Raw genomic sequence first — 22500 nt, 5'->3', positions numbered from 1 at the left:
TCTGATGCGCACTGTACTATTGATGTAGTACCTGTACTTCTTCATGATTCTCATTGAACTAGTCTTGGTTTCTTCGGGTTGCTGGTCTGAGATGTTCAAGGGTGGTAGTGTAGACAGCATCTCTGAAGGCCGTCCACTGTTCCTCAACACTGGTCCCATCTTCCTGTGGTGTGTCTGGTAGTCTGCCTTCAAGGTCAATGGCGAATTCTTCTGCAACCTTACTGCATTTCAGCTTAGAGACATTCAGCCTCTTTGCAGTCTTCTGCCCTTGGGGTGTTCTCATGGGCAGAATGCGAAGCCTGAACTTGGATACAATGAGGCGGTGGTTGGTCCAGCAGTCAACACCACATATGGTTCTCATCACTCTGATATCCATCATGTCCCTCTCCCTGGTGATGACATAGTCAATAAGATGCCAGTGCCTCAAGTGTGGGTGCATCCATAATGTCTTCCTATGGGTGTGTGTAGGCGGAACAGGGTGTTGGTGATGACAAGGTCATGGGTGGCACATGTCTTGAGGAACAGAAGGCTGTTGCTGTTACACATGCCAGTGCCGTGTCTTCCAATGATCCCTTCCCAGGTTTGGTTGTCTGTCCCTACTCTGGCATTGAAGTCCCCAAGAACAATGAGCTTCTCTGACTGTTGGATTGCTGAAATGAGGGCGTCGAGTTCTTCATAGAACTTGTCTTTCATGTCATCTGGGTTGGCCATGGTGGGGGGCGTAGGCACTAATCAGCGTAGCATTCTTCTTGTTTGCAAGTGGGAGATGGAGTGTCATCAGGCGGTCATTGATACCCTCTGGATGCTTAGTGAGTTTACAGGCGAGGTTAGAATTGATGGAAAATTCCACGCCTGCTTCTCATCATTCAGCGCTGCTGTGACTGCTCCAGAACTTGTATCCACCACTGAGTTCTGTCAGCTGGCCCTTGTCTGCTAGGCGCATTTCGCTGAGAGCTGCTATGTAGCAAGCTAGCTCTTTTGCAACCAGTGCAGTTCTTCTCTCTGGCCTGTCTGACTTGACGTTATCTCACAGAGTTCTCACATTCCATGTGCCAAGGTTGAGCACCATCACTCTCTTCTTCACTGTTGTAGGTCGACCACTATAAGGGATCCCCACCAGCCGCAGTAAGATGGCCAGGGTGAAGTGAAGCAGACTATGTTTGAAGCACCTTTTTCAGCCCCTTCCTCCATGGAGGTGAGCAGAGTGATCCTAAAGAGGGCTGCTCAGACACCCAGGGGGCTGCCGAACTCAACTGCTGCTTTGGTCCCTGAGAGAGCAACCCTATGCCCTGGGCCACCTGTGTGCGGGTTTGTGACTACAGCTTCCAGTGTATCCATATCTGCTGCTTCGCCACTCCCCCATCGCCACTGGACTTTAGGTGATGTGCATTGGGTTTAAGTCATGACTTGCGCTTGACTTGGATTAAAGTGAGGAATTGTTGTGCAGGTCGTCAGCCTCACTCTCTCACCCTGGCCTATTTGGACTCAGTGGCAAGACATAGTTGAGATGGCTGGATGCAGTGGATGGCCAGCAGTCTTTTGTATGTGTCTCACCGTACCCTCTTAGTGCTCCACAACACATTGCTGAGAATCACCTTTCTGTCCATTGAACTAGTGATGGTTTCTTACATACAGTCTGCTGAATCCAGGCTTCAAACACTAGGTGGACAAACCCGGAGTGTTGTGGGTCCACGGCAGTTCCTGCAGCAAGCTTGCAAGCCTCCCTACCCTTGTTGGGTATCCTCATCTGCCTTTGCAGCCATTGGGAGATGTTTCCTCTTCTGCCTGCTCCGCCGTTGGGATGATCACTTAGTGGTGTAGTAATGACACCATCCCCTCACTTGTTTTTGCCCGCTAGCTGAAGTAGTTTCCAGAGCCAACAAGTAAGAGATTTAGATGAGTGAGGTCCAGTGATGCCTACCATCCCCATCTTAGTGAGGCGCAGCTATCAGCACCAAAGGTACTCCCTCTCCTCAGAGCCATTTTATTTAAGTACAATGTACAAATGCATCTCCCCAGATACTTATAATGCACAACATTCATATAAGAGGAGAAAATGAAAGGAGAGGGTCGTTGTAGATGGTACATATTCTGCCTGGAGATCAGTGACTGGTGGCATTCCATGGGCATCTTTTCTGGGACCCCTGCTCTTTACTTAGATCAAGAAGTGGAAGGGTGGGTTTGCAGATGATACAAAGGTCAGAAGTGTTGTGGATAATGTAGAAGGTTGTCATAGGTCATAATAGTATATAGACATCTAGATAGCAAATACCAGACAACATCTATTTAAGGTGAGTGGAGGAAAGCTTAGGGGAAATGTCAGAGGTAAGTGTTTTTTTTACACACAGAGAGTGGTGGGCACCTGGGATGTAATGCCTGGGGTGGAGGCCTGTAACACAGGGACATTCAAAGGCTCTCAGATAGGCACATGGATGCAAGAAAAATAGAGTTATGGGTGTGAGGTAGGGAAAAATTAGCTTGTTGTGGAGTAGCTTTACATAAATCAGCACAACCTCATAGGCCAAAGGGCCTGTACTGTGCTGTAAGGTTCTATGATCTAATATTTAAAAGAGAGAAATAATAAATATCCTTATTTTGGTCATTCTTTAATCTTTCCTCTGAATGGTAATTTGGTCAAAAGTCTACCATATGGCAGTTGCGTGTGGTATTGCAGTGGAGATTGTTTCTTGATGCAAGGTTCTGATCCAAAAGGTCACAGTCTTTTTCTCCCACTGATGTTGCGTGACCCAGGTTCCAGTAAACACAGCCTCTCTTGTTTCCATCATCAGATATAGTTACACTTTCTCTGCTACTGACCTACCAAGCATCTTGACTCCATCTACAGATGTTCTTCAGTGTACAGCTGATCTAGCTTTCAATTTGCAATCCTCTGCACCCACATCACCTTTCTAGAGAATCCTTTGAGTCATTTTGGATATGATAGATCTGGACACCATCCTCTGCTGAGGGGTTATCTCTGATTAGCCATTAACATCTTCTCACTGCTGTGTTTAGTTTGTCTTTTCAGGACATCACTTGCTCTCGACACTTCTGCAGAGAATGTAGTGCAGCAAGGCTGGGCACGTCTCACAGCTTGATATAAACTGCATATCACACAAAGATGCTTAATCTGACTTTAAATATTACTTAATTGCTGTTAACAGAAGCATCCCCTCCCCCGCTTCACTGCTACTGGCAACTAACCTGTTTTTATCAACATTCCAATGAAATGTTTTGGAACTGAACTATTAAATATTTGACTTTCTACAGATGCTACTGACCAATTGAGTGTTTCCAGTATTTTCAGTTTTACTTCTTTGGGAAATAAGGAACTTCTTGTGTCTGGTTACAGCTACACATTTCTCTTTTTTTCTGCATTGGTATAACCTTTTTCTCCTAGCGCATGTGCTATGGATACAAATGCCCATACTGGCATACCTATGTATGGGCCAAGCAACTCAGAATCAGAACCTTCTGCCATGAGCAAGTCATGAAGTTTGTTGGTTGGCGACAGCTTCACAGTGCAGACATGCACATAAACCACCGTACAACAATAAATAAAAATAGTATGTGAAACGTCAAAGTAAGGCAGAAATCTGATTGTAGCAGGGAAAAAGCTCTCCTTGTGCCATTGAGCGCTCGTCGTTAGGCTCCTGTCCCTGTTTACCGATGGTAGCAGAGTAAAGAGGCCGTGGCCTGGGTGGTGGGGATCCTTGAGGATAGAGGCTGCTTTCTTAAGACATCGCCTATTGTAGGTGTCCTCGATGGAGTGGTCTCGTGCCCCGCGGGCCGAGTTAACAACCCTCTGGAATTTTTTTCTTGTCCTAAGTGTTGGCACCTCTGTACTGGGCAGAAATGCAACCAGCCAGGATGCTCTCCACAGTACACCTGTAGAAGTTTTCAAGTGTCTTTTGCGACATACCGAATCACCTCATACACCTTACAATGTAGAGCTGCTGGCAAGCCTTATTCTGATTGGATCGACATGGAGGCTCCAGGACAGATCCTCAGAGATGTTGACACCCAGGAATTTGAAGTTTTGACCCTCTCCACTACTGACCCCTCGATGAGGACTAGATTGTGTTCTCCTGTCTTCCTCCTGAAAACCACAATCATCTCCTTGGTTTCGCTAACGTTGAGCACAAGGTTGTTGATGTGACACTACTCAAAGAGCTGATCTATTTCCCTCCTATAAGCTTCCTCGTTGCCATTTGTGATTCTTCCAACAACTATGCTATATTCAACAAATTTGTAGATGCCATTGGAATTGTGCCAGGCCACACAGTCATGGGTGTATAGTGAGTAGACCAGTGGGCTAATCACACATCCTTGAGGTGCGCTTGTGTTAATAATCAATGTGGAGGAAATGTTTTTACCAATTCGTGCTGACAGTGGTCTTCCAATGAGGAAGTCAAGGGTCTAGTTACAGAGTGGGGTGCAGAGGCCCAGAATTTGGAGCTTCTTGTCCAGCACTTAGACAATAATAGTGTTGAAGGCTGAGCTGTAGTCAATAAAGAGCAGCCATATGTATGAGTTACTGTTTTTGAGGTGATCCAGAGTTGAGTGGCGAGCCAGTGATATTGCATCTGCTGTGGAGCAATTGTGACAATAGGTAAATTGCAGCGGGTCCAGACCTTTGCTTAGGTACATGTTAATTCTGGCTATGACCAACCTCTCAAAGCATTTCATCACAGTAGATAGACATTGAGGCAGCTCACACTGTTCTTCTTGGGCACTGGCATGTTTGATGCTCTTTTGAAGCAGGTAGAATCTGACTGCAGCAATGAGAGTTTTAAAATGTCCGAAAACACTCTAGCTAGTTAGTTGGTGCAGATTTTCAGTACTCTGCCAGGTATGCCATCATGGCCTGATCAGTGGATAAACTATTAGGCTGAGTAGGCTGAATCCTAGGGGCCCAGAAGGTAAGGGGGTCCTTCAAAACCACTAGTACACCATTGAATTCACTTGTCAATATGGCCTTGCATTTGTCTTGGCTTTAAAATGCCAAATCAAATTCAGAAACCTCGGGCTTTTGAAAAGTGACTGGGGTGAACATCACAGAACACCAAACAGTTCAGCAGTCAGTTTCATGGCAGTCAGAAATACCCCGAAACCCCATAGCAAAAATGATCTTTGTCTCCACTGAAAGAGCCGAGGGCACAGTTGACTCAGAAGTGACTTAAGGAGCATGCAGTGTGTTCTCCAACATCCCAACTCCACTTGGGTGAAGCCGTTAACTGTGGGCCAGAGTCGGTCGGTGCTGTACCATTGCTGGGGTAGCATGCAAGGTGGTTTCTGTGAGCTGGCGGCGGCATGAAAATTTGCAGCACGTACTAGAAAGGGTCTCCAAAATACCAGCGTCCAGCACGTCACCTGTGGTAGTAAATGAACAATGGGAGGGGTGCGTGACTAGCAGTGCCTGACTGGTGGCTGGTACTGCTAGATGAGAGGCCAGTAGTGAGTGGTGCCTGGGTGGCCAGGCCTTTGCTGGGGAACGAGGGTAGCCAGCCCTGTGGCGCCAGAGTTAGCCCAGGCCCGTGGCAGAGCAAGGTCAGGTTTGGGCCTTACTAAAGCTCAGTCTAGGGCCCGGGAGGTAATTAATCCACTATTGGACCTGCTGCCTTTTGAGAATTCACCCTCTTGAATGATATTCTGATATCAGCCTCAGGGTCTTCAGCTTTTTCAGAGATTCTAGTAGAAACTGTTGGGTTCTCCTCAAAGCAGACATAGGTGTTCAGCTCGTGGTGTTTGGCCTTGCTTAGTAGGCTGTATTCCCTGCCATAGCTGGAGTCTGTCTCTGACTCTAACTTCCCCCAGAATTGCCACTTTGAATCAAGTTTCCATCTGTACCATGGCAGTTTTTGATCTGTCGTAGTGCCATAGACTCCTCTCTGTGTCCAGCATCTCCGTAAACTCATTTCACATAATCATGACCACCGTTATTTTGTAACCTCTTTCTTTAGATCACTCACATTTGCCAGAAAATCTTAGCTCAATTTGGATAATCAACTTGGTCGGCATTGTTGGTTGGGCCGAAGGGCCTATGCCTGCTTTGCATGACTATGCATATTCTGATTTGTGAGAAATAAAAAATGTATTGGATTGGCTGTAAAAAGCTTCTCTGTTCTTTCTTATCCTCCCCATGCTTCCATCACAGTAACTTTCTCAGGGCTTCATTTAGCTCCATCTTGTGTGTACAGCATTCCAAAGAATTTACATTCTTGAACACCATTTCCTGAAGTGTCAGCATGCACTATAACTCCAGCCCTTCTCTTTCTTTCCATTGCCTTGTGGAAATGGCTGTCATAGACTTTGTCTATGGATCTGGATATCATCAGTTGTGAGTGCTGCTCCTTTGTACCCTCTGAGTCTCTTCTACCTTGGGTCAATGACAAAAGGTAACCTTTAGAAATGGTTGCATCCTCATGTCATGTTGAGTGACAATGATCTGCATTCCAGTACATGATCCTGGTCTCAAATTTAGTTAAAGCTCTGCCAATAGAGGTGATGTAGAGTTTGAATTCAGTAGTGGATTTTCCTTGATCATCTAACTCAAGTCCTTAATATCCAGGCATTTCATTATGCATGCAATAGACTGATCTTTCATCACAATTTTGTTGACTCAGATAGTGAAGTTCATTAACTTTGACTTTTAATCACTTCTGCTTCATTTCTTGGAATTCCTACAAATTGATTGGTACTTTACATTAGAGGAGAGACAATAGGCACTTTCAAGCTGCTTTGTAAAATGGGGTTAACCAGGCAATTTGCCTGGTTAGCCCCCCCACCCCCCAACACTCACAAGGCAGCTTGAAAGGATCTGACCCGGTCAGCATGCTCCTAAATCAACCTGGTCCCTGCCCTACCTCAGAGGTAGTCACGGAACCCAACTAAACTTACCTAGGTCTCACGGCTTGAAAATGAAAATGGCCGACCAGATTATTCTGAAGACGTCAGCACTTGTGTGCGTGAATGGGCAGCATGATGGCGCCAAGTTCAAATGTAGAGGAGGAACTCAGCAGTGCAGGTCAGGAAAAGGGATATTATAACATGGTTTAAATGTGTTTCCCAGGAAGAGTAGTGTTGAAATCTTTTATTTCATTTCATTCAGTGAGTGCATGACGTGTCACTCACCATGTCATCGCAGGGGCGGAATCCCCCTTATATCGCTGGGTTGGCAATTAAATGTGGTGACAACTCCCTGAAGGTTAAAAGGTGCTGGAAGCACCTTTGACCCATTAAACACACCTGGGTCCCAGGAGGTGCAGCAGTTTTAAAGTGTTTCACCTTGGGGTGGTGGTGGGGGGGTTCTACAATGTGATATTCAAAATCATCTAAACATCCAACAGTTTCATTAAAACATTACAAATACATTATTTGATGAGGTTTCTTGCAATTTACATGTTGTTTTAAATTCCCAATGTTTTCTTCTGTGCATTGTTGTTCACTGAATTAAACTACAATCCCTCAATTTACCAGAGCCAGATTGGCCGATCTTTTGTGTTTTGATAATTTCTGACTTTTTCAATTTGTGGAATTTTACCTCCTCCATATACTATCTGAATCAGCAAATTTTTCTTTGGATAGCAATCTTCTTTCAGGATATTTATACACAGAGATGTTTGCACATTGAATTTTTTTGAAAGAGTGAAATTCTGCTCTCACATCACTCACATCCTGGCACTATCCGGCCCAATTAAAATCTCATTGCCATTTGACTAAAGAAAATAGGGCAACACGGTTAACGTAGTGGTTAGCACAATGCTATTACAGGACCAAAACCACTGGTTAGAATTCAGCTCTGTCAGTAAGCAGTTTACAGGTTCTCCCCATGTCTGTGTGGGTTTCCTCCATGTGCTCCAGTTTCCACCCACCGTCAAATCACATGGGGATTAAAGGTTAATTGGAGTATTTTGATGGGTTGGGTTCATGGGCTAGAAAGGTCTGTTACTGTGCAGCATGTCTAAATTAAAAATTAAATAAGATATTAACATAAAATGATTTACCATTTTCAGATGCATTGCCCATTATTTTATGAATATTTACTCGTTAATTAATATGCTTCCGAAGATCCAATTCTAAATGACACTTTGGCTTAAACTTCATTGTTCACTTTCAGATTGCTCTCAGAGTTACAATGTGTGTTTTCTGCTCACAGTACACCAGTAAGTGATGTCACACAATAAGTATGAATAGTACACTTGCACCAAAACAATGAAGATCCCCATTCATTCCTGAAATAACATAACCCATACCTGGAGGCAATTTGTTTCATCAGAAGCTTTTAAATGAACTAAAAGGTATTTCAACTCCAGCCAGCCAAATCCAATGGGCTATTCATACCTTCATCGAGAATAGGAAAGATGAAAATAATGTATGAAGTTGTGTTGGCAGGCAGAAAAAATAATTCAGCAACTAATATGTTCCCTTTAAGTTGCACTGGAGAGGACAATTCTCCATGTTTAGCTCCATATTCACTTAGTCTGGATAAATTAGGGTGTAGAATGGAACAAGGCATTTGAAAATGAGTGCACTGGTAACAGATCAGTGATTGATTTCATAATCTGTCTGCTCATATGTTGCCTCTAGTTATGAAAGCATGTGCAAACCCCTGTGTGGCAAAGGCAGCCAGCACACTTCCATCAGAGATGTGTCTGCACACTTACCCTGTAAGAAGACAATGTACCACCCATAGAAGTGCTGGAAACCAAATTTTACCCCATTTTTCTCCAGTGTACTGGCATGTAAATGCATCCTAATTTAACAGCCCTGTTACATAGATAAATCAGGATACATTTGTGGGCACAATTACAAAATTGTCTACCTAGGCTAGTCCCATTGGTCTACATTTGGCCCATAATCCTAATTTAACAGCCCTGTTACATAGATAAATCAGGATACATTTGTGGGCACACTGACAAAATTGTCTACCTAGGCTAGTCCCATTGGTCTACATTTGGCCCATAATCCCTCTAAACATTTCCTATCCACATATCTGTCTAAACATATTTTACAAGTTGCAATTGTACCTGCCTCTACCACTTCCTCTGTCAGTTCATTTCACACATCTCTGTATGTAAAATTGCTACTGAAGTCTCCTTTAAATCTTTTCCTTCATACCTTAAATCTATACCCCATAATGTTAGATTTCCCCCCCCCCCCCACCTCATCCCCTCTCCCACCCCAGATAAAAGACTAGGACTATCTACCTTATCTATGCTATGATTTTATCAGGTCACCCTCAGCCTTCTACATCTCACCAAGAAAAGTCCCTGGCAGTCCAGAGTCTCCTTATAACTCAAACCCATATCCCAGTAATATTCTTGGGAATCTTTTCAAGTTCAAGTTTTTTTTTAAATCACCTGGTTGCAGATATACAACTTGATGAAACTGTGTCTTTCCAGACCACACAAAAACACATAACATTCAGACCATAATGATTACATAAATAATCTAAATAAATATGTAGAAATATTTGGGATTATTTGCATTGTTACAGGATACTGTTCATCAATCTCACAGCCAGTGGGAAGAAGCTATTCCTCAGCCTGGCAGTCCTGATTTTGATGCTCCTGTAGATCTGGTAGTGGGTTGAAGATACTGTGCACTGGTTGGAAAGGATCTTCAATAATTCCTCAAACCCTATTTCAACAATGCTCCCAGTAAATGATGGTTATGGATCTTCTTGGCTGCTTTAAATTCTCAATGTCATTTCAATTAAATGAACATATTTTCAATCTTACTATTGTTGGACTTCTGATCTGATGCTTTCCAGCTGCACCATTTCATCAGATGCAAGGATCGACAATGAGATAGACAACAGACTCGCCAAGGCAAATAGCGCCTTTGGAAGACTACACAAAAGAGTCTGGAAAAACAACCAGCTGAAAAACCTCACAAAGATTAGCATATACAGAGCCGTTGTCATACCCACACTCCTGTTTGGCTCCGAATCATGGGTCCTTTACCGGCATCACCTACGGCTCCTAGAACGCTTCCACCAGCCTTGTCTCTGCTCCATCCTCAACATTCATTGGAGCGACTTCATCTCCAACATCGAAGTACTCGAGATGGCAGAGGCCGTCAGCATCGAATCCACGCTGCTGAAGATCAAACTGTGCTGGGTAGGTCACGTCTCCAGAATGGAGGACCATTGCCTTCCCAAGATCGTGTTATATGGTGAGCTCTCCACTGGCCACTGAGACAGAGGTACACCAAAGAAGAGGTACAAGGACTGCCTAAAGAAAGCTCTTGATGCCTGCCACATTGACCATCGCCAGTGGGCTGATATCGGCTCAAACCGTGCATCTTGGCGCCTCACAGTTCGGCGGGCAGCAACCTCCTTTGAAGAAGACCACAGAGCCCACCTCACTGTCAAAAGACAAAGGAGGAAAATCCCAACACCCAACCCCAACCAACCAATTTTCCCTTGCAACCGCTGCAACCGTGTCTGCCTGTCCCGCATCGGACTTGTCAGCCACAAACAAGCCTGCAGCTGACGTGGACATTACCCCTCCATAAATCTTCATCCGTGAAGCCAAGCCAAAGAAGATACCAGACAGGACATCCTCAATTGTGTTCCTGTAAAAAGATGTCAAGGTAGGGGACAATAGCCTTGTCCACCTCAACTACCTTAGAAAACACAGGCACTGTTGTGCCTTCCTGACTAACGAGGAGATGTTGTGCTTCGAGGAAAGGTCATCCCATAAGGCCCATTCAAGGAAGAAAAATGCCTGACTGTAAAGGCAGAGGTTCTCCGCCCTTACATCTAGAGACTTATCTTTCTTAATGTGCTGTGGCCGGCTCTGAGGCGCCGAATGCAACCCTTCTCGGGGAAGGATAATTGGTGGAGCTCAGCGCTCCGCTGCCCCACATGAATGTACAACCGCTGCAAGCAGCTGGTTAGGGGCAGGCTGATTATGCTGTCAGCCCGCGACACATCTCCCCACTCACTCCTTTCCCTCTATGACCCCCTCAAGGTAGGGGCAGCAGGCAGGAGCTGTCAGGGCAGTAGGGGCTACAGGGGGTCTCTGGGCTGCTTTGGCCTTCAGGGCCACTCTCTACGGATCAAAACGCAGCAGAGCAATGGTCGTCTTCACTACCCAGAATCCCCCACATAGGTGGAACTGTTCTGGGAAACACAGAGCTGTTCCAGCTGCGTGGGGGATTATGGGTAGAGAAGATGGACATTGCTCTGCCGGAGGGCTCCAGAGGGCACTACAAGGCGCCGCTTGACATGAGTGCAATGCAGGAGCAGCCTTTTTGGGCTGCTCTATGAAAGGCAAGTTTTATGTTTTCCCTCCGTGTTTGTAGACGGCCTACAGGGAGAGGCCTGCCATTAAATGGCCTTTAGATACACGCTAAGGAATTTTGTACTCTCCACTCTCTCTACCATTGATATGTAGTGGAGAATTGTCCTGAAATCCACAATCATCTGCTTTGTCATAAGGAGACTCCATATTGTGATTCTTGTATCATTTTACAAGCCTTTCCATCTCAGCTCCATGATGTGATTCATCATTATTGTGGATGAGCCCATCTACTGTTGTATCATCTGCAAATGTGATGATTCTGTTGGCAGTGCAGACACATCACCAGTAGTGGGCTTAGCATGCAATAGCCCCGCTCCTGTCAAGGTACAAAGGGTACAACCAAACCACACAGTACAAAACATAGATTTTATTCAAATCATTCCAGTGGGAATGAGCAGTTTTTAGAGGTGGATAGACAAGAGGTCATTTCATGCCAGGCCTCAGCCAGAGGCCGACTATAAGCATGGAGAGAAAACATAAAACTTACCTTTCATTGAGCAGCCGCTAGCATTGCACTCATGTTGAGCGCCATATCATAGTGCCCTCCGGAGCTAATGAAGGCAGGGCGACTGGTGCGGTAGCGCCACCCATCATAAATATGCAACAGAGCAATGGCCGTCTTCTCTACCCATAATCCCCCATGCAACTGGAACCGCTCTGTGTTTCCCAGAACAGTTCCAGCTGCGTGGGGGATTATAGGTAGGGAAGACTGTCATTGCTCTGCCACATTTTGAGCTGCAGAGAACAGCACCAAAGGCCGAAGTGGCCTGGTGAAACTGTCACAGCCCACACCAGCTGCCCCCTGACTGCCCCCGCCGGTCACCCCTGACTGCTATGACGGCCCCGACGGCCACCCCTGCCTTGAGAGGGTCATGGAGGGAGAAGGGGGAGTGGGGAGATGGTCGTGGCTGACGACCCATCCCTAACCAGCCGTTTAAATGGCCGTAGATTTATGTGGGGCAGCAGAGTGCAATTATCCTTCATCTAGAAGGGTTGCATTCAGTGCTTCAGAGCCAGCCAAGGCACATTCAGAAAGTTAAGTCTCTAGACGCAAGGGCGGCGAACCTTCGCCTTTATAGTTGGGCATTTTCTTTGCTTGAAAGGGCCGACGGTCACCTCACTAATACTGGTGAATCTCATTCAAAGAATCCAGTTGAGGGGTATAATATTGAAGGACCATTCTCACATACAAATTAGTTATCGCTTTGAAATTATTGTTACGTTGAGGCTGTTGAAGTCAGTATTTGCACATTTCTAAAGACAAGAAAATGGTTGATGTCAATTGGCTTTTTACATGTACACGTTATAATTAAAAGATATGAATTTGTAGCATATACAATGGAAGCAGTCTGGAAGCTGCTTGCAATATAATTTCTCTGTTTGCTTCAGTCTCACTTATTCATTAACACTTGAAAATGTCAGCCTGTTTGACAAGTAGTGGAGTCAGGTGGCAAGCATTTAGCATCTTTGTGTTAAATGCATTATATATTCCAGAGCCTGGGGCAGAAGAGATCATCTATATTAATTTCCAGTCTGGAATGTTCCTTGGTTCTCAAGGTGGGGCATACAGCCCACCAGTGGGGCGTGAGAATATTTTGGTGGGGCGTGGGTTTTAAGAATATTTTCATGGGATGTAGGAATATTTTGGTAAATAATTAAAAAGTTGGTTTGAAAAAAAAACTCGTTATATTGGTGTGAAAATGTGACTTGGCAATACTGTCAGTACAACACAATTGTGGTAACTGCCAAGTAAAATCACTTAGTTCTTTTTATTTTCATAAAATGTTTTTGCTCTTCCAATGTTTCTCTTATTTTAACTGTTATTATCCTCAGTTAACATTATAATTATATTTTTTTTCTGACCATTTTTATTATCATCCATTCCAAATATCTCATTGGCAAGGAGGATTCCAAATTATCTCAACGATCATGTCTCCATCCATACCCCTTTACTTTTTCAGTTTTGAAGTGAGTGAGACCTGTATCTGTATGTATCTTTATGTACTACAATTTTGATTGTGGGGTGGGGTGGGAGTCTGCCCCAGACACCAGCCTAAGGTGGATGCAAGAATTGGAAAAAAATATAGGGACCCCAGAAAGTAAAGCATGAGGCCAAGGCAGTTTTGATGCCCTCTCTGCGAAAAAAAAATGTCAGAAACCGCGTTAGTGTTTTTTTCTTTTTTTTTTAGGGTCAGTATTCCTTTGATTCGATCATTACTTTTATTCCATTTTTCAGTTCGAAGACATAAAATATTGATTAATCTGTTTCAGGGAGGTTGCATTGTTATTTATTCAAAATGAGCAGACCAAGCAAGAAAAAGGTTTGTCAATATTCAGTGGAGATCTTGAAGTTTGTGTTTCTACCTGCTGTACACAATGAACATGCAGCTTTTTGCCTATTATGCCAATAGACTTTGACAAATGAATCATGAAAGCAGGTCATCTTGAAGCTCATTTGAGGTTAAAACATCCTAACCATGTCAATTCGAAATTAGAATATCTTAAATCTCTGAAAGAGGTTTGAAAATAGATTTGCAAACTACAGCCCTGAATCGTACCCTTGAAGCTAGAGATGAAATTTCATGGGAAGAAAAACATGGGAAGAATCATACAATTGGGGAGGAACTGATTAAACCCGCAATATCATTTTATTTTCTCAAAACTGTTCTGCAAAAGGATGACAAGGATGTCCAGGCAATGCCTTTGAGTAATAGGACTGTCAGCAACAGAATAGATGACATAGGTCAAGATGTTGAAAAACAGCTTATTGAGAAATTGAAATCATGAAAGTTCTCAATACAACAGGTCGGTGAGACTGTTATTGGCCTATGTGAGATATATTGATCAGGAAGAGTTTCAAGAAGAGATGTTGTTTTGTGAATCATTAGAAACAACCACCAATGCAGTTGATATCTACAGCAAGCTCAAAAATTATTTGGATGAAAATGAAATACCAAAAGGAAACAATGCATCTTGTGCTGCAGATGGTGCACCTGCTATGATGGGATGTTTAAAATTAATAAAGGATGAAAATCCAAACATGTTGGTTGTGCATTGTGTTATCCACCGAGGAAATTGTTGCCAAGAAAGTTTCCCCTTTTCTACACAAGAGACTGCATTATGTGGTCAAATGTATCAATGCCATCAAAGCTCATGCCAAATGTGAATGTCTGTTTAAGCAGTTTTGTGTTGATAAAAATGCAGAACGTGAGATTATTGCTTCACACTGAAGTAAGGTGGTTGTCAAAGGGAAACTACTTCAAAAGGTTCATGGAACTGTTTGATCTCCTCAGCGAGTTTTTGAAAGACAAACCTGAAATGAAGCTCTTGCTAACAACAGATGGACAAGCTTGTGTGAGTTACTTGATGAACATTTTTTGAGAATCTAAATACATTGAACAAGCAACTTCAAGTACCAAATATGACACTTGTTGATGCATAAATAAAGGTATTTGGATCCATGACACTTCAAGAATTATGCCAAAGGAATATTTCTCTAAGAAATTTCAGTCATTTCTATTGCTTGAATAAGTGTGAGGAGAACAACCGGTCTTGGGGGATGTCACATGATGCCGTGAGAAGCAACAATGCACCCTAATGACGCCCATGGGATTAATTTTAAAAAGAGCATATTAAGAATTTTTTTCTATAAAAACTATTTTAAAGTTAATATAAGGTGATTTATAGAAGAAAATAAAAATGGCTCCTAAGAAGATATGCCTAAACTAACAACTACCAAAAAAATCAGAAGAGAAGAAGAAAGAAGTTGGGCCAACCTTATCAACGAAGCAGGCCGTTGAAGTTCTCTCTGGATCTGCCGGCAAGGACCGTGGTGAGGGACCTTCCTCCAGAGTCTTCATGGTGGCGTCCCTTAAAGATGGCAGCAGAGGAAAAATTATGTATGCACGAGAAGTCAGGCATGCACAGTGCAGAAGAAAAAAGTTGGGAAAAAATACAAGGTCTTTTAAAGGGGCAGTCTGGTGTTTCAATAACTGAAAAAGGAGATACATCTCCACTGGAAGAGGCTTCAGAAGAATATGAGAGTGAAGAAGAAATGTCAGGTTCAGAAGAGGAACCATCCAGAGGCAAGAAAAAGATTTTTTCAGGAAAAAATGAATAAGATTGAGACAAAAATAGATGAACTTAATTTGTCTTTGGAAAATAATTTTAAATTGTTGACTACAGTATTGCAGCAAGTTAAAACAGATTTGACAGTTAAAGTGGATAATGCATTAAAGGCAATAAATAATGTTTCACAGAGGGTTGATAAGTTGGAAAATAAGATTCAAGAAGTTCAACATATTGAAGACATGATGACTAATTTGATTTTGATGAATGAAAAACTGTTGGAAAAAGTTGATGGTCTGGAAAATTATAGTAGAAGATATCATGTTAAAATAGTGGGAATGTCTGAAGGTAAAGAAGAAGACGACATGATTCTTTTTTTTCAAGAATGGATTCCAAAGATATTTGGATAGGAACATTTTGAAGGCAACATTTTAATTGAGACCCAAACCGGGTCTAAGCCAGGGATCTCAATCTATCCTGGTTAGATTTTTTAATTATCAGGATAGAGAGAGCCTTTCAGGTTTGGTGATGAGAAGAGCAAAAGAACATGAACCTTTGAGCTCTGTAGGGGATGATTTTTTTAAAAATCCAGACTTGAGAAAAGTTTTATTAAAGAAAAGGAGAGAATTTAGTTATGAAAATCTTATATAATAAAGTTTATAGATATATTTTGCGTAATCCAGCTACTTTGAAAATATTTGTACCAGGTCAATAGAATATGTTTTTTACAAATTACATGCAAGCTGAAGAGTATGCTCAGAGTCTGTCAAAAATTCAAGTAACAGAAGGTACCGATTTGTTGCAACAAATTTAATGTATAGGGAGAGGGGGTTTTACCATGCCCCCACATTTTTTTCTTTCTTTTCTTTTATGGATGAAGAATTTCTATATTGGCTGGAATTGTTGGTTAGATTAAAAAAAAGGTTTTATTCCTCCCCCCCCCCCCCCCCCCCCATAGGGGTCGGAGGATGTGTTAGGTTGATTTCTGGTGGCTGCATGTGTTTTTGTGGCTTGCCCATAACCTGTAAAATGGAGAGAGGTAGTGCTAATTCTTCTAGCACTTTGGGAGGGATTTTTTTTTTTCCTTTATCTTCTTTCATTTTTTTGTGTTTCGTTTGAATAATCTTGAGGTTTTTGGATTGCAGATGATAAAGTTCAGGAGCAAATCATCTTATGGGAATTCTTCCTGGATAGGATTATTGAATAGGAATTTTATAAATTTTATAAATCAGCAAAATGAATAAAGTAATTCAGGTTATGAGTTTTAATATTAATGGGATTAACGTAACTATTAAAAAGTAATTGGGAGTTTAAATGTTTTTTTTAAACAAGAGATTCATTTAACTGAAAAAAGAATACTTAAAATTAAAAAGAGATTGAGTAGATCAAGTAGTTTTTTCTTCATTTAATTCTAAGGTTACAGGAGTGGCAATTTTATTTAAGAAAAATTTGCCAATTAAGTTTCAAAATGTGATTATAGAGCTGGCCGCTAGATATTTAATAGAAAATGGTCATATACTTTCAGAGGAATAAGACTTTGTTGAAGATGTATGCACCAAATTCAAATGATGAAAAATTTATACAAGATACTTTTTTGAATTTGGACAACATTGAAAGGGTTTGTAGTAAATCAGATTGATCACAAGATTAGTTTATTTGCAGATGTGCTAGTATATTTAACTCAACCACAATTATCATTACCTAGACTTTGATATAATATGGAAGAGTTTCAGGATATAAAATGAATTGGGATAAAGTGAGGTAATGGAATTAGTACAGGGTGATTATTCACAATGTCAAAAAGACGTTCAATTTAAGTGGACAGATAAGATTAAATATTTAGGTATGCATACAGATAATAATTTGAAAATTTTATATAAATTAACCTATATTCCATTATTTAAGAAAACAGTTGAAGATTTTGAAAGGTGTGTAAATTTACCTATAACTTTAATTGGAAGAGTTAATTGCATTAAAATGAATATTTTCCAATAATTCAATGTTTATTTCAGACTTAACCCATCTCTATGCCTCAAAATATCTTTCAGGATTTAAATGAACAAGTTAGGAAATTTCTTTGGAAAGGGAAAATGGCAAGAAAATCATTAACGTGGATTACAACTTCCTAACTTTAAGAATTATTATAAAGCAGCACAATTAAGATTTCTTGTTTCTTTATTTGGGAAAGTTAAACCATCATGGGTAGAAATTGAATTAAATAAGATCAGAGAAACTATATCTGAAGAATTTATTTATAAATGAGAACCAAAGTTAATGACCACTGACAGAGATGCTCCATTATTGAAGCATTTGATTAATGTTTGAAATAAAATTAAGTTAGAAAATGATGGAAATCTTTTGTCATTAAAAATGCCATTGATTTATCTTCTTAATTTTTTTCAAAAGATAACCCTTTTTTGAATAATTGGAATAACAAAGGAATTTCTAAATAGGACATTATTATGAAAATGGTAGATTTATGTCATTTGATAAATTAAAAACTAAATATGATATTCCACGTAATACACTTTTTTGTTATTTTCAATCAAGTTCTTATCTAAGAGAGAAATGAAGATCTGATATGATTTTAAAAGAACAGTTAATTGTTAATGGAATGGCTAAAAAAATTATATGATTTTACAAGAAATTATATGACATTACAAGAAACAGCACCTAAATTAGGTTTGTTTAAGTCAAAAGAAAGATGGAAACAATATTTAAATAGATCAACAGATTTGGCAAGAGTTATGTAAAGAAGTTAAGTCCAATGCAATTAATTTATCTTAAATTCTTAAATGTATCTTAAATGTATAATATATACATCAGTTATATATTATGCCTCAGAAATTGAATAGATGGAAATTTAACACATCAGATCGATGTTTTAGATGTGGAGAAGATATTGGAACTTCTATCCATTCTAAATGGTCTTGTTCAAAGGTTAAACCTTTCTGAATTTCCATTAGTAAGTTTTTACAACAGGTTACGGGTGTTGTTTTTCCATTAAATCCTGAATTATGGTTGATGGGAAATTTTGAGAATATAACTCCTAAATTATCTCTTTTTAATTGAAATTTGTTAAATTATCTTTGGTAATAGCAATGAAGTATATTGCTGTTACTTGGAAATCATATGTTTCATTAACATTAGGAAGATGGGGGGCATGGCAAGATGGCGAAGAGGCAGACTTGCGATCCTACCCCATCTCAGCCAGTTTTTTAAGCACCCGTCTTTAAAGTTTATCTAAGTAAATAAAAGTTGTATCTTTATTTTTGGGAACAATAGTGGGTCACAATGGCAACTAATGTTAAAAAAAAGCAAAAACTCAATTACAGAAGAAATTACCTTTTAAAAGTGCTGAAGAATTGAGGCCTTCCTGTCCAGTTGAAGCCACGGACTTGTTGTTTGGAACCTACAAGGCACTGAGAACTCCTGCCAGACTGAGTATTACATCAGCACCAACCTTGTCTCCACAAGATGGTGCCAGCAGGTTGACGAGCTTGGCCGGAGTCGATTCGCACATTCACCATGTTGGATGCATGGGCAACTTGGCTGAGAGAAGAGCCCTTGAGCCCAGGCTGCCGTCGGGTGAGCCGGGCTCACACAGAATGGCGTTGGAAGCTGCCTCTGCATGGTCCCTGGCTTTGGCGAGCATACATGGAGCCTCAAGGATCCATGAATTATTGGACCACATGTGGGCTGTGGGGGGGCCCAAGCAGCAGCGTCCCGACATGATCGGGATACCATCATCAAGTGTGCAGACCCGCAGCCGCACCAGGAAGGCCCCAACAATGTTGAAAGAAGAGGAAGACTTATCTTTAACGAGCAGTTCACAGGAACAATTGGAGGTGAAGTCTAGAGAAGGTAGACCTCAAGATGTGGAACCGGAACCTGGAATGGAGTCTGTTTGCACAGTCTTGGAAGGGATTGCCTGTCATATGGACAATATGTTTAAACAAATGATTCAAGGATTTTTGGATGTGACAACTAAAATATCTAATATGTCTGAAGATATATCTACAGTTAAGAGGGATGTCAGTAAATGTATTAAGAATTTTTTTAAAAATTGAAGCAGTTCTTTCTAAATGTAAAATTCAAGTTGTATGTAATAAGGAAAAAATAGAGAAAGTGGAAAATTTGTTTGTGATTTGGGGAATCCAGAAGAAAGACTTATTGAAAAAAATTGATTCATTGGAAAATCAAAGTCAGAGAAACGATGTGAAAACTATGGGTCTTCCAGAGATATTGAAGGGTCTGATCCAATAAAATTTTTCAAGAGTTAGAGTCCCGAGGTGTTGGGTAAAGAGTTTTTTTTTTCTGAAGGTTTAGTATTGGAGAGGGCACATCGAGTGTTACGAAAGAAACCATTACCGGGATAACCACCACGAGCGATCTTAGTTCGGTGCCTGAACTACCAAGACAGAGAAATGATATTACGGTTGGCGGGACAGAGGGGACAACAAAGTCAATCTCCAATGATGACTCACAATAACAGAGTATTTTTTAATGCAGATTGGAGTCAAGAAATTTAGGCGACAACGGGAATTTAATTCGGCTAAAGTATTGTGGTGGAAGGGTTATAAATTTGCTTTTCGATATCCTGCTGTGTTAAAAGTCTTTTATGATCACTTTCAATCTTAATTTTTTGAGAATGATTATGATGCATTAATTTTTGCTAATTCATTAACGGATTTACGAGGACATGGAAGAGTTTTGCCATCGTCACCTAAAAAGAGGGAAAATGGAAATGGGCAGAATGGGAAAAATAGAAAAAAAAATGGAAAGAAAGTGGTTTTAACACAAAGTCTTATTGACATTGAAGATCCGGAACAATCATTGGGAATGGAGTCATTGGGTTGAATATATTTACAGTACTTGATTGTATTGATGTGAATGATGAATTTTTAGCTGGGGGGGTGGATAGCACTGAAATCTTTGATAGTCATCTGCCACTAGTGGGGTTTACCATATCCAGTTTCTTAGGGTATTACTACCTTTGGGTAGTGTTTTTTTTGGGGGGGGGGATAATTTAAAAAAAATTCTATATATACTTTCTTTAAAAAAAAATATTTAGGGGAGGGAAAGTGGTTTTAACTTACTAGAGGGGAGCAATATTTTGTAGTAAGTGATTATATTGTTAGTTTGTAAGGATGTCTAATTTGAAATTTGCAACTTTTAATGTTCAGGGGTTAAATAATACGATTAAACTAAAGCGAGTTTTGGCTTATATCAAGAAAATGAAAACTGATATTGCCTTTTTACAAGAAACACATTTGACTGAAAAAGAACATTTGAAGTTGAAGAGAGATTGGGTTGGGCATGTGATTTTTTCTTCATTTAATTCTAGGGCAAGGGGTGTAGCAATTTTAATTTATAAGAATTTGTCTTTTGAGTTGCAAACTATGGAAGGGAATGCTGGAAGGGTTTTAAAGGTGAATTCTACATTTTTTACTGAATCTTGGACTTTTCTTAAAGTTTATGCACCTAACATTGATGAGTGTTTTATTTTGGATGTTTTTTTGTTATTAAATCAAGCTAATGAAAATATTTTAGTTGGGGGAGATTTTAATTGTGTCTTGGATTCTTTGTTGGATAGATCCCCACAATGTATAAAGAAATCAAAGATGGCAATACAAATTGGGGCCTTGATGAAGGATTTAAATATGGTGGATATTTGGAAAAGGGTTAATCCTACAGGGAAGGATTTTTCTTTTTTTTCATCTCGTCATGATTCATTTTCTAGAATAGATTTTTTTTTAGTATCAGCACATTTGCAAGGAAGGGTATTACAGGCAGAAATTAAAAGCAGGGTTATATCAAATCATAATTTATCATTTTTTTCTTATGTAAATTCAGAAGTGGTACATTCATCTTATAGATGAAGATTTAACACAATGTTGTTGAAAAAAACAGAGTTTTTTATTTTTGTTAAAGAATTATAACTTTTTTTTAGTCTAAAAATGTTAATTCATTTTGTGTTATGGGATGCGTTAAAAGCTTATTTAAGAGGACAGATTATTAGTTATACCACTAACGTTAAGAAGCAGTATATGGGAGAAAGTTTTGAATTAGAAAAGCAAATTGATGAATTGGAGAAGGAATTTTAGAAAGAAGTGACAGAAGATTTTAAAAAAGTGGCTTTGACTAAATTGAAATTGCATTAAAATACGTTGCAGACTTATCAATTTGAATGCTTAATTAATTGATCTAAGCAGCATTATTATGAGTTGGGTGAGAGGGCACATGGCAGTTAAAGAAGGGACAGATTTCATGCTGTAAAAAAGAATTCAACAGTTACCTATAAACCTCAAGAAATTAATGATCAGTTTTATTCATTTTATAAAATATTATATACTTCTGAGGGGAAACAGGATAGTGATTCTATTGATTCTTATTTATCTAAGTTAACGTTATCACCATTAGAAGAGGAGGATGTTATGGATCTGGAAGCATTGTTTACAGAATTAGAGATTAAGGCAGCTATGTTGGAAATCCCCAATGGGAAGTCACCAGACGATGATGGGTTTTCGGTGTAATTTTATAAAACTTTTTATGAATATTTATCTTCAGTGGTTGGGGAGGTATTACAACAAGTGACTGAACAGTATAAGTTACCAGAATCTTGCTCTAGTGCTTTAATTACTGTAATCCTGATAAAAGATAGAGACCTGTTGAAAGTGTCTTCATATAGACCTATTTCTTTATGGAATGTTGATTATAAAATAATAGCAAAAGTGTTAGCAAATCGACTTGCTAAGTATTTACCTAAATTGATACATGTTGATCAAACAGGTTTTATTAAAAATAGAAATGCTTCAGATAATATTCTTTGATTGATTAATTTGGTCAATGCATATCGACAGCAGCCCAACCATCCAATGGTGGTTGCGCTTGATGCAGAAAAAAGCCTTTGATAGGGTCGAATGGGATTTTTATTTAAAGTATTGGAGAAGTTTAAATTTGGCCCATTTTTATTGGTTGGGTTAAAACTTTATATACGAACCCGACTGCTAGGGTGGTGACAAATGGTCAAGTTTCATCATCGTTTAAATTGACATGTTCAACTCGACAAGGTTGCCTATTGTCACCAGCTCTGTTTACATTGGCTATTGAACCATTA

At 40.2% G+C, this 22500-nt stretch overlaps 1 long non-coding RNA gene across 1 annotated transcript in view; it reads right to left on the bottom strand.

The window, feature by feature from the left end:
- LOC138753185 (uncharacterized) overlaps window positions 1–15177 on the bottom strand; it is a 91215-nt gene extending 76038 nt beyond the window's left edge. Inside the window, exon 1 of the long non-coding RNA XR_011351022.1 lies at window positions 15089–15177. This is a non-coding gene — a long non-coding RNA (uncharacterized lncRNA). The remainder of the gene's footprint in view (window positions 1–15088) is intronic.
- Between the last annotated feature and the right edge of the window lie 7323 nt (window positions 15178–22500).

The sequence above is a fragment of the Narcine bancroftii genome, chromosome 1 (assembly GCF_036971445.1).
Source record: "Narcine bancroftii isolate sNarBan1 chromosome 1, sNarBan1.hap1, whole genome shotgun sequence".
Classification (NCBI taxonomy): Eukaryota; Metazoa; Chordata; class Chondrichthyes; order Torpediniformes; family Narcinidae; genus Narcine; species Narcine bancroftii.
Note: the sequence above shows the minus strand (reverse complement) of the source record. Positions and strands in the feature narration are given on the sequence as shown.